Source organism: Miscanthus floridulus, chromosome 19 (genome assembly GCF_019320115.1).
Source record: "Miscanthus floridulus cultivar M001 chromosome 19, ASM1932011v1, whole genome shotgun sequence".
Taxonomy (NCBI): Eukaryota; Viridiplantae; Streptophyta; class Magnoliopsida; order Poales; family Poaceae; genus Miscanthus; species Miscanthus floridulus.
This window is the reverse complement of record NC_089598.1, coordinates 95521353-95537534: the sequence shown is the minus strand read 5'-3', so window position 1 is coordinate 95537534 and position 16182 is coordinate 95521353.

Below are 16182 nucleotides of genomic sequence, written 5' to 3'. Positions count from 1 at the left end.
TTTGTTCTCTTGGTCTATCTATCTGTTTGAGGATGGTAAGCTGAGCTAATGTTCAACTTCGTATCCATTGACTCATGCAATTTCTGCCAAAAATGTGATGTGAACTGTGTACCCCTATCCAAAACAATCTTCTTTGGTATACCATGTAAACATACAATCCTTTCCATATATAACTCTGCTAACTTTGCACTTGAATAAGTTACCTTGACTGGAATGAAATGGGCCACTTTTGTCAGTTGGTCAACAATCACCCAGATAGAGTCAAATCCTCTCTGTGTACAGGGTAATCCAACTATAAAGTCCATTCCAACTTCTTCCCATTTCCACTTGGGTATCTTCATAGGCTGTAGTAAACCTGCTGGCCTCTGATGTTCTGCTTTCACTCTTTGGCACGTATCACATATAGCCACATGTTCAGCTACATCTCTCTTTAGTCCATACCACCAGTATCTCTCTTTAAGATCAAGATACATTTTAGTACTTCCTGGGTGTATGGAATAGGCTAAGTCATGAGCTTCCCTCAAGATAGACTCCCTAATAGATTTTACTTCTGGCACACAAATCCTTTTACCAAACCATACTGTCCCTTGATCATCCATATGGAATCCTGGGGCTTTACCAATCACTATACGCTCTGCAATATCCTTGATCCTCTCATCACCCAGCTGTCCCTTACAAATCTCTTGTTTCAGAGTGGATTCTACCTCTAACTCCATGGTGTTGGCCACAATACCCAAATTCAAATATTTGAACTCCTCACACAACTCTTCAGGTAGTTGAGTTGTATAGGCCATGTTCACATAACTCCTTCTACTCAAGGCATCTGCTACAGCATTAGCCTTTCCCGGGTGATAGTGGATATCCAAATCATAATCCTTGATTAACTCAAGCCATCTACGCTGCCTCAGATTCAGATCTGATTGCGTGAATATATACTTCAGACTTTTATGGTCCGTATAAATCTCACACTTATGACCAATCAAGTAGTGCCTCCATATCTTAAGAGCATGCACCACAGCTGCCAATTCCAGATCATGAGTCGGATAATTTAACTCATGTTTTCTCAGTTGTTTGGATGCGTAGGCAACAACTCTGCCTTCTTGCATAAGAACACCTCCTAGACCTTGCCGTGAGGCATCACAATAGATAGAGAAACTTTTGGTGAGATCAGGTAAGATGAGCACTGGAGCAGAAGTCAGTCTCTTCTTCAACTCCTCAAAACTGTCCTGGCATTGTTTAGTCCATACAAATTTGGCATTCTTCTCTAACAATGTAGTCATGGGCTTGGCCAACTTAGAGAATCCCTTGATGAATCTCCTATAATACCCAGCCATACCTAGAAAACTCTAAATCTCACTAACATCTTTAGGTGGCTTCTAACTCAACACATCTCTAACCTTCTTGGGATCTACTGCTACTCCTCCATTAGAGATTATGTGACAAAGGAAAGATACTTCTTTTAGCCAGAACTCACATTTGCTGAACTTGGCATAAAGTTGATGTTCTCTAAGCTTCTGCAACACCAATCTCAAATGTTCTTCATGCTCCTCTTCATTCTTAGAATACACTAGTATGTCATCAATGAACACGACGACAAACTTGTCAAGGTACTCCAGGAACACCTTGTTCATCAGATACATGAAGTAGGTAGGTGCATTTGTCAGACCAAAAGACATGACTATGAACTCATACAGTCCATAATGGGTCACAAAGGCGGTCTTGGGGATGTCAGTACGCCTTATCCTCAACTGATGGTATCTAGATCGAAGGTCAATCTTGGAAAACACACAAGCCCCTTTCAATTGGTCAAATAGGTCATCAATTCTAGGTAATGGGTACTTGTTCTTAATTGTGACCTCATTAAGTGACCTGTAGTCTATGCACATCCTTTGTGTACCATCCTTCTTTTCTACAAACAGTATTGGTGCACCCCAAGGTGATGAACTAGGTTGAACATAACCCTTGTCTAACAATTCCCTTAATTGTTTCTTAAGTTCTGCTAATTCATTCACTCCCATTCTATAGGGTCTCTTAGCTATGGGTGCAGTTCTAGGTAAAAGTTCAATTATAAACTCGATGTCTCGGTCAGGTGGCATACCTGGCAATTCCTCAGGGAAGACATCCGGGTACTCATTTACTATCCTTATATCTTCTATGGTTGTGCCTTCCAACTGATTAATCCGACAGATTTCTGTAGCTGACTGAGTTGCCACATACACCACTTCTTCTCCAGTTGAAGTGATAAGATTCACAGAACTATTACCATAGTTAATAACTGCTTTCTGCAACCTTAGCTAATCCATACCCAAGATAACATCGATACCAGTGGAATTTATGACTACAAGATTTGCTTGAAATTATACCCCCCTTATGCTAAGACTAGCAGCTAAGCATATCCACTCTGCTTTTATTACCCCACTAGGTGAGCTTACTAACATGTGTTTCTTCATAACACTTACTGGAATACCATGCTTCTTTATGAATGTATATGTTATGAAGGAATGTGAAGCACTAGAATCAAAAAGTACTGCAGCTGAGTTTGAGTTGACCGGAAACGTACCGATCACCACATCCGGTGCCTCCTGAGCTATTTCAGCAGTAACATGGTTCACCTTTCCCCGAACGTAGTTCTGCTGTGAGTTAGCCATCTTCTTGGGACATCTATTGGAGTAATGTCCCAGCTCTCCACAATTGAAGCACTTGTTGTCATTAACTACATTTGGCGCTTTTGGTGCGCCATTCCTCTGTAGAGCATTGGGGGCATTATTCCTCACTGGTACATTGTTGGGTTGCTACTGGCGCTGAGCTGGTGCCTTGTACTGCTGTTGCTGCTGCTGTGCACACTACTGCTGCTGGTTGCGGTTGGGACCTGTCTGACCTTGATAGCGCTGCTGAGGTTGAGTTTGTTGAGGGTTGGTACGGAAGTGAGAGTTGCTCCCAGATTGCTGTCCTTGAAACTTCCTCTTCTTGTCCTCCATCTGGCGGCGCTTGTTCTCGATCACTAAAGCTTTGTCCACCAGCTGCTGGAAGTTAGCAAAGGTATGGGACAACAGCTGGTACTGGAGACCATCATTCAAGCCCTCCATAAACAGCTCCTGCCTCTTCCCATCCTCGTCTACCTCAGTAGGTGCATACCGTGACAATTGTATAAACTTGTCACGATATTCAGCAACAGTCATGCTCCCCTGCTTGAGAGCCAAGAACTCCTTCTTCTTCAGCTTCATTAGTCCTGTAGGTACATGGTGAGTGCGAAAGGCACTACAGAACTCGGCCCAAGTGATGGGATTAGCTTCAGTGCGACCGAAGCGGAATGAGTCCCACCAATCCTGTACAGCTCCATGCAACTGTCCAAAAGCATATAAAACTTTCTCCCTATCATCACATTGGGCAATCTCTAGTTGCCTCTCAATGGCACGTAGCCAATCATCAGCTTGGAGTGGATCAGCAGAGTGCTTGAATACAGGTGGGTGTCCTTTTAGAAACTCTCCCCTCTTATCTCTGACATGAGGGGGTGCATTCCCATTCCCTTGCCCCATGTTCTGCATGTTTTGGGCCATCTGTTGAAGCAACTGGGTTTGCATCATCATTAGCTGCTCCATGGTGACTGGGGGTGGTGGCGGCGGTTCCTCGCCTCCCTGGTTGTTCCTCCTGGTGTTCACCATCTGTAGAGGCATCATATAAGTCTCACATATCCAAGCATATAACTCTTACAAGATACTGGTGTAACAAGAGTAGGTGTAGACAAGAGATATATGTAGGGTATGCAAGAAGATATTTGTTCTGAACTTTTCCAGCAAGTTGGATAATAGCTGTGCTGTAAAACGAGCATATCTCACTCTATGATTATCATATGATTACGTAACATACCTTTCTGGAAATCTTATGAAATTCTCTACAACTTTTGTTTAGAACACTTTTTCAAATTCTGACGTTTACTTAGTCAAATACAGACGATAAGCAGTACTGTTCTGGAATCCTGACAGCGCAGAAACCTCAACTTACAACAGCTGTATCTCCTAATTTATAATAGCTATCGAGGTGATTCTAGAGCCAAAAGAAAGATGTTGAAGTCTACTTATCTCCATAAAAATTTCATGACCTTTGAGTATCTAGATTACGAGATATGAACTGATAAAGACAGACTGTTCCGAATGATACAGAGTGGACAGCATGATAAAACGAAACCCAACTATTTATTCATAATATCCTTAAACCTTAACCTTAACTAAATGACCGTGGACATGCCCACAAGTCATCACAATCATATCAAAGATCCAAATCAAACATTATTCATAATGATAAACATCCAACCATGCAACTAACACTTGTCCAACCATTAAAAGAAAGAAACTAAATACTCTCTCGCGTAGCTACGCGTGCTTATTACATATTTTTAAGACTCTCCTATGGGTACGGGTCGATGTTGGTGCTGGTGCTGGGGTCTCCAGACTCTCCTCTGGTCCTCGGGGGCGACAGAGCGGGTACTCCTGAATCTTCCACATCTGGACCTCCTAGCTGCTGCTTCAGTGTAGCGTTCTCACGAGCCAGCTGCATGTAGGCCCTCCCCATGACATTGAGCTCATCCAGGGCCTGATCCAAGTTAGTGTGGGTCTCGGCCAAGCACAACAGGATAGGCCTTAGCCTCAGGTTCGCCTCTCCAAGTGGTGCAGCGATGTTGCACGTAGACTGTCCGCTCTGACGGCGGGGAAGAAAGCGATCATCCTCCCAGGCGATGTCGTCGAAGTGACGGTCGCGGTTGACCATCAACGCCTATCGAGCTACATCCCTGATGATGGCCGCACGTGTGAGCCGTGCAGTGGTGGCATGGTGGATGTAGCACACCCGAGTCCCCTTTCGGATGTACACTTCTGTCTCCTAGAAGCCGGTGTAGTCAAGGTGGGTCCAATGCTCCGTCCTGTACTGAACAGTGCCTCCGGGGTGGTAGCGATGCACAAGTGCAAGAAGCCTAGGGTGGTAGTAGCCATCAAGTCATAGTGGATCTCTGCAGTCCATCCCTGAGCCAACGGTGCATTGTGATCATCATCATTGTCATCATCCCCATCGTCTCCACCATCTCCATCGTCTCCACCATCTCCACTGTCTCCACCATCACCATCATCACCTCCATCAGCGTCAGAATCATCAGAACCATCTCCATCATCGGGGTCACCAGCTCCCTCCTGGCCACCTTATTCCTGCATTTCCTCGGGATCTTCCTCAGACTCCTCTATCTCAATGGGTCCCTCGAACATGGGTCCCTCCTCTATTTCTTCATCCATTGGATCCTCCAACAAGTCCTCCAGAGGTTCCCCCATGGGCACCTCCATAGGTGGTTCCTCCTCTTGGTTCCTTAGAGCCTCCACAAGGTGTGCCAGGACACGCTTGCCCAAAGTGAACCTGGTCCTCCTAGTGGGCATCAGGATGGTCCTCTTGCATGGGGTCTGCTTGGTACGGGCCATCTACAAGAATGAAAAGGTTGAGTATTAGAACAAAATAATTTTGGCAACAGATAAAGAACAGAATATAAGCAAAAATTTTATAGCAAAGTAAAAGTAGTAAAATAAAGATAATGAAATCCTAAAAATGTCCATTTCTATCTAGGTTGTTCGTCCTACAGTCAGTTATTGCTTTGATACCAATTTGTCGCACCCAATTTTGCAAAGCAAAACCAAGTACTCATATATGTGCGCCCAGGATGTCCAAACACACACATATATTACAAATTGCAATAGTATCAAAGTAAAGTACTTATTACATCATATATCTCATCATAAAGTTAATACAAAGTTTGCTCGAAGGCAATATTATTACAAACACAGCAGAATAACTAGCCCAACTGCCATAGGGACTCTAACTGGTGAACGTCTCCCTAGTAGTCCTAGACATCCTCCGGAAACTCTTCATATCCATTATCTGTTACCCATCTGGGATTTTCATTGGATGTAAAGCAAGTGTAAGCTCACCATGCTTAGCAAGTATAACAAAGGGATCTATGAGGCTCAAATAGGCTTGACACTGTTTGACTGCGGTTCGCAATTTTAGTTGTTCAATTTTTAGCAACCTGAATTACTACTTTAATGAACAGTCCCAATTCCCAAGTGGTATTAAAGTATCATCAAGCTTTATCTCATAACCCATCCATCCATCATCCACAGTAACCACTAATCTCGAAGGATCTAGACCGCTCGTATCCATGAGCACGGCTGTTATAATAGGTTAATTATTTCTGCAGAAATTGTACATCTTTACCCAACGAGCCATGATTCCCAATGCCAGGGTTTGCGAGACCCACTACACCTCTTCCTAGGAAGTGTGGCAGAGTTTCACTATGAAACCCTTAGCTAGTTGCACTAACAGGTCGTAGCTACAAAGGAATGGCACGTGTGGGCATCGCAGCACGGTGCACACCCTAATAGAAAAAGGAAAGATACCCTCTTACCCCTTACTGGAGCTATAGATGAGCTAGTACAAACTAGATAATAGGTTAAAGTCAGAGCCATGTGACACTCGAGGTTGTACGGTCCCTCCTAGGTTGCCGCTTCAGGATTAAGTCCTTATGGAGAGGCACTAGAGTACTCAACCCCATACTCCAGCCCCCTATCTGTTGCTAAAAAGTTTCATTTTATCACATTGCATATAGTCTTTAAACATGTTTAACAATTACTTCATATTAAGCGCTGCAGCATCAATCCAAAATGCCTTCCCAAGAAACCCAGGTATCAAGGATATGTGGTACAAGGAATCATCTAGGTAAAGTCCTTAAAGGCAATTCAAATTAAACACATGCATAAATGTAAGTGGTAGTAGTTCATAGGTAACAAGGGGCCTTTGGTACACTTGCCTTCCTCAAAGTTGTCCTGGGAGTACTGCTGATCTTGCTAGGGGTCCTCAGTCACCTCGAATGGCTCACCCTCTAATCGTGATCCAAACATCAATCAAGCATCATTCTAATCATTACATGCATACAAGATAGAACTCCATTAGAACAGTACACCAAACAGTGAAAACATATGTTGAAAAGCTTACAGATCTATTCTATGCATTGCTACGAACACATGAGCGAAAGAATTACTCAAATCGGACTTAAAACGTGAAAGTTATGCATGAAATAAGATGTAATGGCAATTCTGTAAATAAACTAACCTATTTTCGAATTAAAACAATTAAAAATCTGAATTTAAATGAAATTTGGACCGGGCATACTATTTCTGGAAATGATAGGGTCCTAAACGAATAAAATCAGGACCAAAAAATAATTATTTTGAACTAACCAGGACTGCGGGTTGATTCACTAAAAATCGAGGGGTATTTTATAAAATAGGCATGGCTGACCGTGTGTTGACCCGGGGCTGCAGACTCATCTGACATGTGGCGCACTGTGGTTTGCTCGGTGCACCACATGGCGTGGACCAGTGCTGACGCAGGCACGGTGCGCCAGGTCCATGGTTCACCGTGGACCGACCACTTAAATCCAACCGGTTTCTAATCTGGGCCATCCGTGCTAGATCCAACGGCGTAGGGGTGAGGGCCGGGCGGTGGCTCACCGGGGAAGAAGGAGATGCCTGCGGCGCCATGGTCGGTGCGACTAGAACTTGGGCTATGGCTTCCTAGGGCGCCAAAACAAGATCTGAGGGCACGGGGTCGGTCAGGAGCTCACCGCGGGGTCGATGGTGGTGGTCGCGGCGTCCAGGAGGGCTCCGAAGCTGGTCGTTGATGGCGGCCACGAACTAGGGAGAGAAAAGGCGCGCGGGTGAGGATGTAACTGGGCAAAACAAGGCCAAAACACAAATTGGGGAGTACCAACGGGCGCGGGGAAGTTCAGCGGTGCTTCGGTTGACTTTGGCGACGGCGTTCGCGCTCAGGAGGGGAGGATTCACCGGCGGCGGTGGCTCACGGCAGCGAGCAGGGGATGGAGAAGGGTAGAGGGGAGGCTCGGCCTTTATAGGTGGGCGGCTGCGGCGTGAAAGGAAGGGGAGCAAGGCGGGTTTGGCGCTTTCCATACGGGCGTCGGTGGCCTTCCATCGGAGCCGCGCCATTGACGGGCAGAGAAAAGGAAAGGGAGCGTCGGGGAAGAAAGGAAGGTGGACGACGCGGCTGACGGGCGGGTCCAGACGCGCAGCAAGAGAACGGCGCGTGCGGCATAGGCCGAGTAGGCCGCAGTAGCACGCTGTCGCGTAGAGCAGGCCGTAGCGAAGCAGCAGCTGGGCCACCGAATGAGTCACGCGGAGCAGGCCAAGCGGGGGAGGAGCCAGCTGGGCCGCGGGGGAGGAAGGAGCAGGCCGACGTCGGGAAGGAGGCCGGGCTGGTTCAGTTGGGCTGAAAAAGAAGATGAATTCTTTTCAAATCCAATTTTTTTCCAATTCTATTTTCTCCATTTTCTTTTTTAAGCCAAATTCAAATAAGTTTTGAATGCAAATTTCAAATCATCTAGCCCTACACTCAATCAAAAACCATATGATTCGGCATGAATGCAACAAACAAGTTTCTAAACTTATAGTTTATTTTATTTATACAATATTTATTATTTGGCCTATGTTAGAAATACCTAGAAAATGTATAAATAGGGCAAGAATTTAATTGCTAATTTGCAGTAGAATTTTGGGTGTTATAGTGCTTCTCGTGACTGTGTGTTCGTAGCGATGCGTAGAATCGTGTTTCAAATGATGTTACTTATTTTTCTATGATTGGTGTACTGTTTTGATATAGATGCAATTGTATGCTATGCATGTATGTGTATGGAAGTTTGTGTGGTGTTCTACGATTACGTCCAGTCGGTGAGATATACGTGGTGATCCAGAAGAAGGAGAAGGACATTGAAGATTAAACCTTACTGAAGGATCAGTGTGTAAGGCAAGTATAGCATGGGACCATTCTTGATACCTATTCACCATTAATCATTTTATTCATGATGCATGTGTCTACCTTGGCAACTGTAGTAAATTCCCTAGCTAATTGATATCATGGATTCCTTGATACCTTTGGGTTATTGCATGGGGTAGTTTTTGCTAGTGCTTAACCAAAACCATGATCTTGTAACTTGACTAATGGTATATGCAATAAACATTAAAACATAACATTTTAGTAACATGGAAACAGGGGGCTAGAGTGTTTAGCTACTTTCTAAATGCTCTAGATTCCTCTCCATAAGGATTTATCTATAAGTGATCATTCGGGACTTATAGTACAGCTATGAGGGCTATATGGCTCTGGCTTTAGCTCAGTATGAGGACCTTTTCTAACTTGTTAGTGGTTACCTTTATGGTGCAAGAGGGGCTCCAATGGGTATGATCTCAGCCTATCAAGAGGGTGCACTTTGTTAGTCACTCCTTGGGGGGTTCATGCTTATTGATGGGAAAACCTTAACGGCCCTAACTTGTTAGACGAACCTTTGAAAGGCTTCATAGTGAACCCTGTCAACCTTCCTTTGAAGTGGGTCAAGAGATTAGCTAACTCGGGCGAAAGGGTAAGTCATGACTTATAGTGAAAGTGTACAACCTCTATAGAGTGTAAAACTGTTATAACAGTCATGCTCACAAACACGAGCGGCCTTGGAACCCTTATGGAATAGATGATCATTAATGGCTAATGATGATGATAATAACTAATTGTTTATGCTATTCATTATTCATGTTTACTTGATCATGTGTCTATGGGAATGATAAATTCTTTGCTACTCAATTGCTTAAAAAGATGACCTATTAAAGCTAATTGTAGTAAATCAGTGTCAGCCTTTTGAGCCTCATGAACCCCATGATATATTTGTTAAGTACGACATGTACTTACACTTGCTTTACTTTTCTATACTTTGGATAAAAATCCCAGATGGGTAGAAGATTGCTAGTCTAGAGGAGTTAGGCTTGTGGTCAACCAGTCAGTCATCCCTGTGGAATTGGAGTCTTTGCCTGAAGCTCGGAGTTATCTTTCCGCTGTTTTTACTCTGAGGTTATATTCTTTATACTAAAATGTTATGTATTTAAGCACTGTCTATTGGTATTACCCTTATTTGTGGTTATATGTGAGATTTGACTTTCTGGGTTCACATATAGTGTGTATCTGGTTTTGTTCTTAAAATCGGGTGCTACAAAGGGCAAACAATTTTCTGAAGGAGACTTAGTTTGGAAAGTAAAATTATCGATTGGGTCAAAGGACAGCAAGTTCAACAAATGGTCACTTAATTGGGAAGGACCTTATCAGATTAAACGTTGTGCGACTGGCAATGCTTATATTTTAGAAACACTAGGAGGAGAAGAAGAGTTTGACAGAGCAATCAATGGAAAATATTTAAAGAAATATTATCCTAGCATTTGGATTAATACTTGATAGCCAATTTGTTCGATCATCGGCTCTAATATCCAATACCAGAAAGGTGTTGCCTCTAGTTCAAAAATAAACCTGAAGGAGTAAAAGCCGGTATGATATGTATCGCCTATAAGAGCAAAACGAACATGGATAAATTGGTACATGGAACATGAAGTACGGGGCAAAAGAGAAACCATTTAAAACAAAGAGATTGTTTGCTAGCTTCACCTATTACAAGTTAAAGGCCAGAAAACACTTTGTTCACTATGTCATTGGCCTAGGAAGTAAGCGCTATAGAGTTGGCGGCGTCGAAGAAATCCACAACTAGGCGCTCATGATCCCCAAGGTGTTCGGTGGCTGGAAAACCATGGGGAAGAAGCTGAAGCTCGTGGCCGGAGCGAGCTTGCATAGCAGCCAATGCCATGGCAGCACCATGACGAACACTATGAAGAGCAACCTTTCTGACACGGTTCGGGATGTCATGTAAGCGAACCATTGGAACAGCACCCCTAGCGTTAACGAATCCTACCGCGTACTCCGCAACTGATTGAAGGCTTTCTAGCTGAGCCGATAGATCTAAAAAGATTCAAGGGAGGGATGATCAAGATCTTGAAGACAAAAATTAAGATGAGACAAAAAAATTGTGGTAGGCATCTCACCCATGATTCTAGCCTCAGCCTTGGCCAACCTCTCCTCCACCTAGCCGATTCCATGATGGAGAGGCAGTCGGCGAGCTTCTGGCCAGCCCAATCGATGGAAGCAGTCAGATCGTTGTTGTCTATCCGCTTCCTCAGGTAGCAGGGGAGCTGGCGGTGAGTTGTTGATGAAGATGACCCTAGAAGTTGAGCAGAGTCGGCCCTATGCTCTGGGATGATGGGAGCATCCCGAGTTGCACCCTCCTGATGACGAAGACGCCGGCGTGGTGACACAGACCCATTGAAGGCCTCCTCAGAAGACCTCTTGCCATTCTCCATGCCTTCAAACCTATAGGAAAGAAGAATCACACCAAAGATATGGAAGGTTTAGGATGAAACAGGTTGTTTTTCGATCCATAGCCATGGCCCGTATATATAGCCAGGGAGGTGAAAAGATAGGCTTCGCCGGAGTTATGGAATTAAAGGAAGATATGGAAACAGATTGACACTCCGGAAATTTAGGGGACGGATCACGAAGAGACAACATATTCGAACTTATTGCTTTCCATAATTACAAAATATCATGGGATTGATACAAAAGGTTTACATTAATTGGTGATCAACCCACCAAGACTTCTTTGGACTGAAGGGAGTCTGGATCCCCACAAGGCCGAAGGTCATCATGGACCAAGTCATATCAGACTGTTAATAAAATTACATCAGGTGAAGAGGAAAGGTTGCTTGCTTAAAAGATGCCCATATACCCAACCAATTTCTCAATGACTGGAAAACAATGGGAAAGAAAGTCGCCTACTAAAAGATGCCCATTTATCGGTGGCTGGGAAACCGTGGGAAAGAAGTCTGTAGTTTTCTCAATGGGCATTTGATGAAGCGAACAAGGGTAAGGTGTCCACACATTTTATCCCTTGCAAACACTAGAACAGCTCTACAATCATGGTAAGAAAACTTAGGTGATGTCACAAGAATTCTTCTAACCGTAGTAGTTGATCCTCTTACTCGACAAGGCGCTAAAATGAGCGACACAATCACCCAATGCACAAGAATTCTTCTAACCACTCAAGATCCTCGTAGCAAGGAATTAGACCATGGAGGGTCTGGCGGAGCCAGTGGCACTCGAGGAAGCAAACAGAGGAGAGACATAACTAAAGTTGTTGAGTTGCAATCGCCAGAGTCGGATAGACATTTATAGTCGGCCTGGAAAGATGGATTCAAGCGCCCATAAAGCAATGATGCTCTCGTAAAGCTTTGAAGCATGGGCTCATAAGCTAGCAAAGACGGTGATAGACGGTAGACCCTAGATCAAGATTCTCTACCCATGACTGTGGACCTATCGGAGGTATAGGCATGATAATTTTAGAATAAAATTTCTTTTATCCCAAAATTGGGGGGACATGTGTTTACACCAGAATTTGGGAAGAAGAATACGGGAACTTGAGCTCCCAAGATTGTGTCATCAAGGAATCGATTGCATAAAGGTCGATATCAGCTAATTCAAATGCAGCATTAGAATTGGCTCTCTTCAGATGACGCTAGTAGATAACAACAAAAAGCTACGGTTGGCGTCGGAGAAACATGTTGGACTCTACAAAAAGGGAAAGATTAGGGTCCAAGTTATCTTAAATTAGGGATGTTTTCTCTTATGCCAAAGATTGTAACGAGTCATGCATAAGTAGGATTCATGCTTAGATTCTAGGTATAAATATTGGACCCCGGCTATTGTAAAAGGACATCCAATCAACCAATACAAGTTACTTTCTTTTTTGGCTCCATGCCAACCCTTAGGAGTAGGAGTAGAGTAGATTCTGGTGAGTTCATCAATATGCAGGGCTACATCGGTCTAGCCGACCTCTGGCTTGTCTATAAGTACCATCATGGCTTATACTTATGTGTTGTACAGCTGCATCTGTTAGGTTCGACCTCCACAGTGAACTCTAGTATATGCTAGTTATCGATCTTATCTAGTTCAAGTATGGCTGCATCGATCCGGTCAACCTCCACTGCTCGAATTAGATTAAGGTCAAGTTATCGGCTCTACCTAAGGGTGACATTCTTTGGGTAGATTTATTAAGTTACCGATCTTGTTGATGTTCTTATCGTATTAGTTTTTCAGCAACATCAACCTGCCCGGTCAAGATCGATCTAGATCGGCCTCACATCCTTTAACCCCTCATTTATTCTATTACATTGCAATGGTCCTTACTTTAAATGACGGGTTATGTTTCACCGACTGTTCTACTTCGATCTTGATCATGCATAGTATGCGGCCAGGGCATATCTGATCTTGAGGAGGTCTGCTAGTTAGTTAAATCTGGTCTATAGCTCTCTATCATGGCTGCATCAATTTGATCGACCCCCACTATTAGTACTCTAGATCAGAGGATGCTAGATGGTAGGTTTGCTTTTGACCAGGCATGACCCTAGTTGTTGGCTATGCCTGCATCAGCTAAATAGCCGATCACCCGTATTTCAACGTTCATAGCATGTTTTCATGATCTTGTTAAATATGAGTAGATCTATTTTCTTTAAGGATAGAATCTGTTGTCTTTATTATGGCTGCATCGATCCGGTCAAACCCCATTGTTAAAAATGATAGGTTAGATTCGAGGAGTGGATAGGTCTACCCATATAGTATATTGTTCACATGCTATGATCCTTTTTCTACCCGAATCGGCTCTTTTAGTCGATTCGTCTGCGCTTTCACAAATATGACACACTCTCATGAACCTGTTGAAGTATGGTCGATTCTATGAATTCTTTGGATTTAGTTTGTTGTTATCATCATAGCTGCATGGGTCCGATTGAACCTCACTATTGATGGTAATGGATTTGGTCTAGATGGTTTGTGGGTCTGTCTGTATCAAATAGTCGATTGTGTGCGTGGCATATCCTTTTTTCTTAATTAAATTCATTGGCTCTACACTACATATTAATCGAATCTAATTTAGCCAGTGATGTATCTCTGACACCTACACGTTAATAGCTCAAGGGAAAGAGTCATTAAAATTGGGTACATTGCAATTGTCATTATAAAATCAGTCATGACCCACGAGCGTTATAGTTCTTAACAGCCTATTTTCTTCTCGTATCGATTAATTTGATCGATTTTCCCATTTGGCTGTCAGCCCATTGGATCACTAAGCATTCACCAGTGTTGTCGACCACGGCTAACGTTGTCCGACCACACACTATGACTAGAGGTAAAATAATGATGGTTCGTGGTCAGCATCACTAGCGCGTGCTCAAGAACATTAGTGAGTGGTCGGATATCTCCATGATCCAGTGGGCTAACACTGGCTGCTCCCAAAGCGACATACTTAGAACTGTCTAGGAAAAGACCGGCATGTTCCACCTTAAATTACTGATCAACTTTCTCTCCTTGTCAATTGCAGGTCAAATTGATAGGCACGACCTCGGGAGGATTCCGCAGGGTCAACTGGTCTTGCGTTGAAGCCAAGCGGATCTCCAGCCTTGCTCCATCAAGCACATCCTTCTGGCTTATTATGTGTTGATAGATTTTTGTGCCAACAACCTCCCAAGAAGGAAAAGAAGAGGATGCACGATATCCTTGATGCTATCATGTTCCTAAAGAGCCACAACCTTTGTGGGGCCAGTGTTATTGGGGCATATACCGTGAGGAGGGTGGTGCGTGTTGATGGCATGTGCCCTCTCGCTATATGGGATGATGCCTGGCACATAGCTCGATGGGATGATGCTTGCCCTGGGGCCGCTCCATGACAGCGAGGTCATGCATCGCAACAAGGAGGCAACAGAGGAGTCCGATGTCGTGTTCCTGATCTTGGGACATCCCATAATGCGGCCAGACATAGGCATCATCGAGTTGCTGGCAGGGTTGGTTTGTCGGGCCTCCGTCATGCCACTGCCAAAGTATGAGGCCTTGAGGGCGATGAACCGCACCACAGATGAGAAGAGGAAGAAGGAGAAGGATGATAAGAAGGTGAAGCGATGGGCGAAGGAGTGGCTAAAGCTGAATCGAGGAAGGCGGTGGCAAGGATCGTAAGACGAGTTGTGAGGAGGGGACGAAGTCTTGTCTCTACCGTAGGTAGGGCCTTTTCTATGGCATGCCCTAAGGCAGGAGGGGGAGGACACACCCCTAGAGCCAGTGGAATCAAGCTGCCCCGCTCCATCAGGGCCTTCCTCGGCACCCTTAGAGCCAGTAGGAACCGACCACTCTGCTCCATCTAGGTCTTTTGAGGTGCCCTCAAAGCCGGCGGTAACTAGCCGCTCCACTTCAATCGGACCCTCTAAGCAGAGCGAGGGTTTGAAGCGGCAACATGCTGACAAGGTGAGGTCAGGGTTGGGCAGACTGACCCCAAAATGTCATCGATCGGTGGTGACGAGGTGAGTTAAGAGTTTTTTCATCCTTTTGTTCTAACAAATTTTGCCATAAACTGACCATCATGTCCTTCACTATGTTGGAGGACGCAGGACTCTCCTGAGGCTTGCGCCAAAGAAGAGCCTCGCCCTCTGACAGATGCGCTAGGAGCCAGCTGGCATTATGCCGAAGGCAAGCGGGAGTGGCACCAAGGCGACCATGACATCGACTAGGGGTGCACAGCCAGTGTCTACGTCTGTAGGGGAGCAGATGGAGGAGGGTGCATCTGGGGCGCCCATGGTGAATGTGGCATGGTCGGGTGTGGCCACAACGTTACAGGCGAAAATGGTGTAGCTGGAGCCATCGTCCACGCAGGTGGCTACGATGTCATAGGCGGAAACAGCGCCACCAGAGCTGTCATCTGTGTAGGTGGCCACTTTTCAGTGGGGTAGATGGAGGAGGAAGCACCCAAGGCATCCATTGTAGATGTGGCACAGCTGAGTCTGGTCGCAATGTCACAGGCAGAGACAGCGCAACTGAAGCTGTCGTTCGTACAGGTGGCCTCATCTACGGCGGGCCAGATGGAAGAGGGTGCACCCAAGGCATCCTAAGCAGATGTGGTAATGGGGAAGGCCTCTGCATCCACATCACCCACCCCCTCTACCACCGGAGTGGCCGCTCTAGAGGAGTTGCTGCCGCAAGAGTGGTTGGCGCCGCTTAGGATCAGCGTGGAGCCATCCTAGTCTCTAGTCTGGGTGGGTGGTGACCCGCATGCATGGGGAGGATCCTAGATTTAGTGGGTAGACCAAGGGGGCCTAGGGCGACACTTTTTGACCTTTATGACACCATTGAGGAGAGGGAATGGGGGGAGCATCCACACAGAGGTTGGGACCG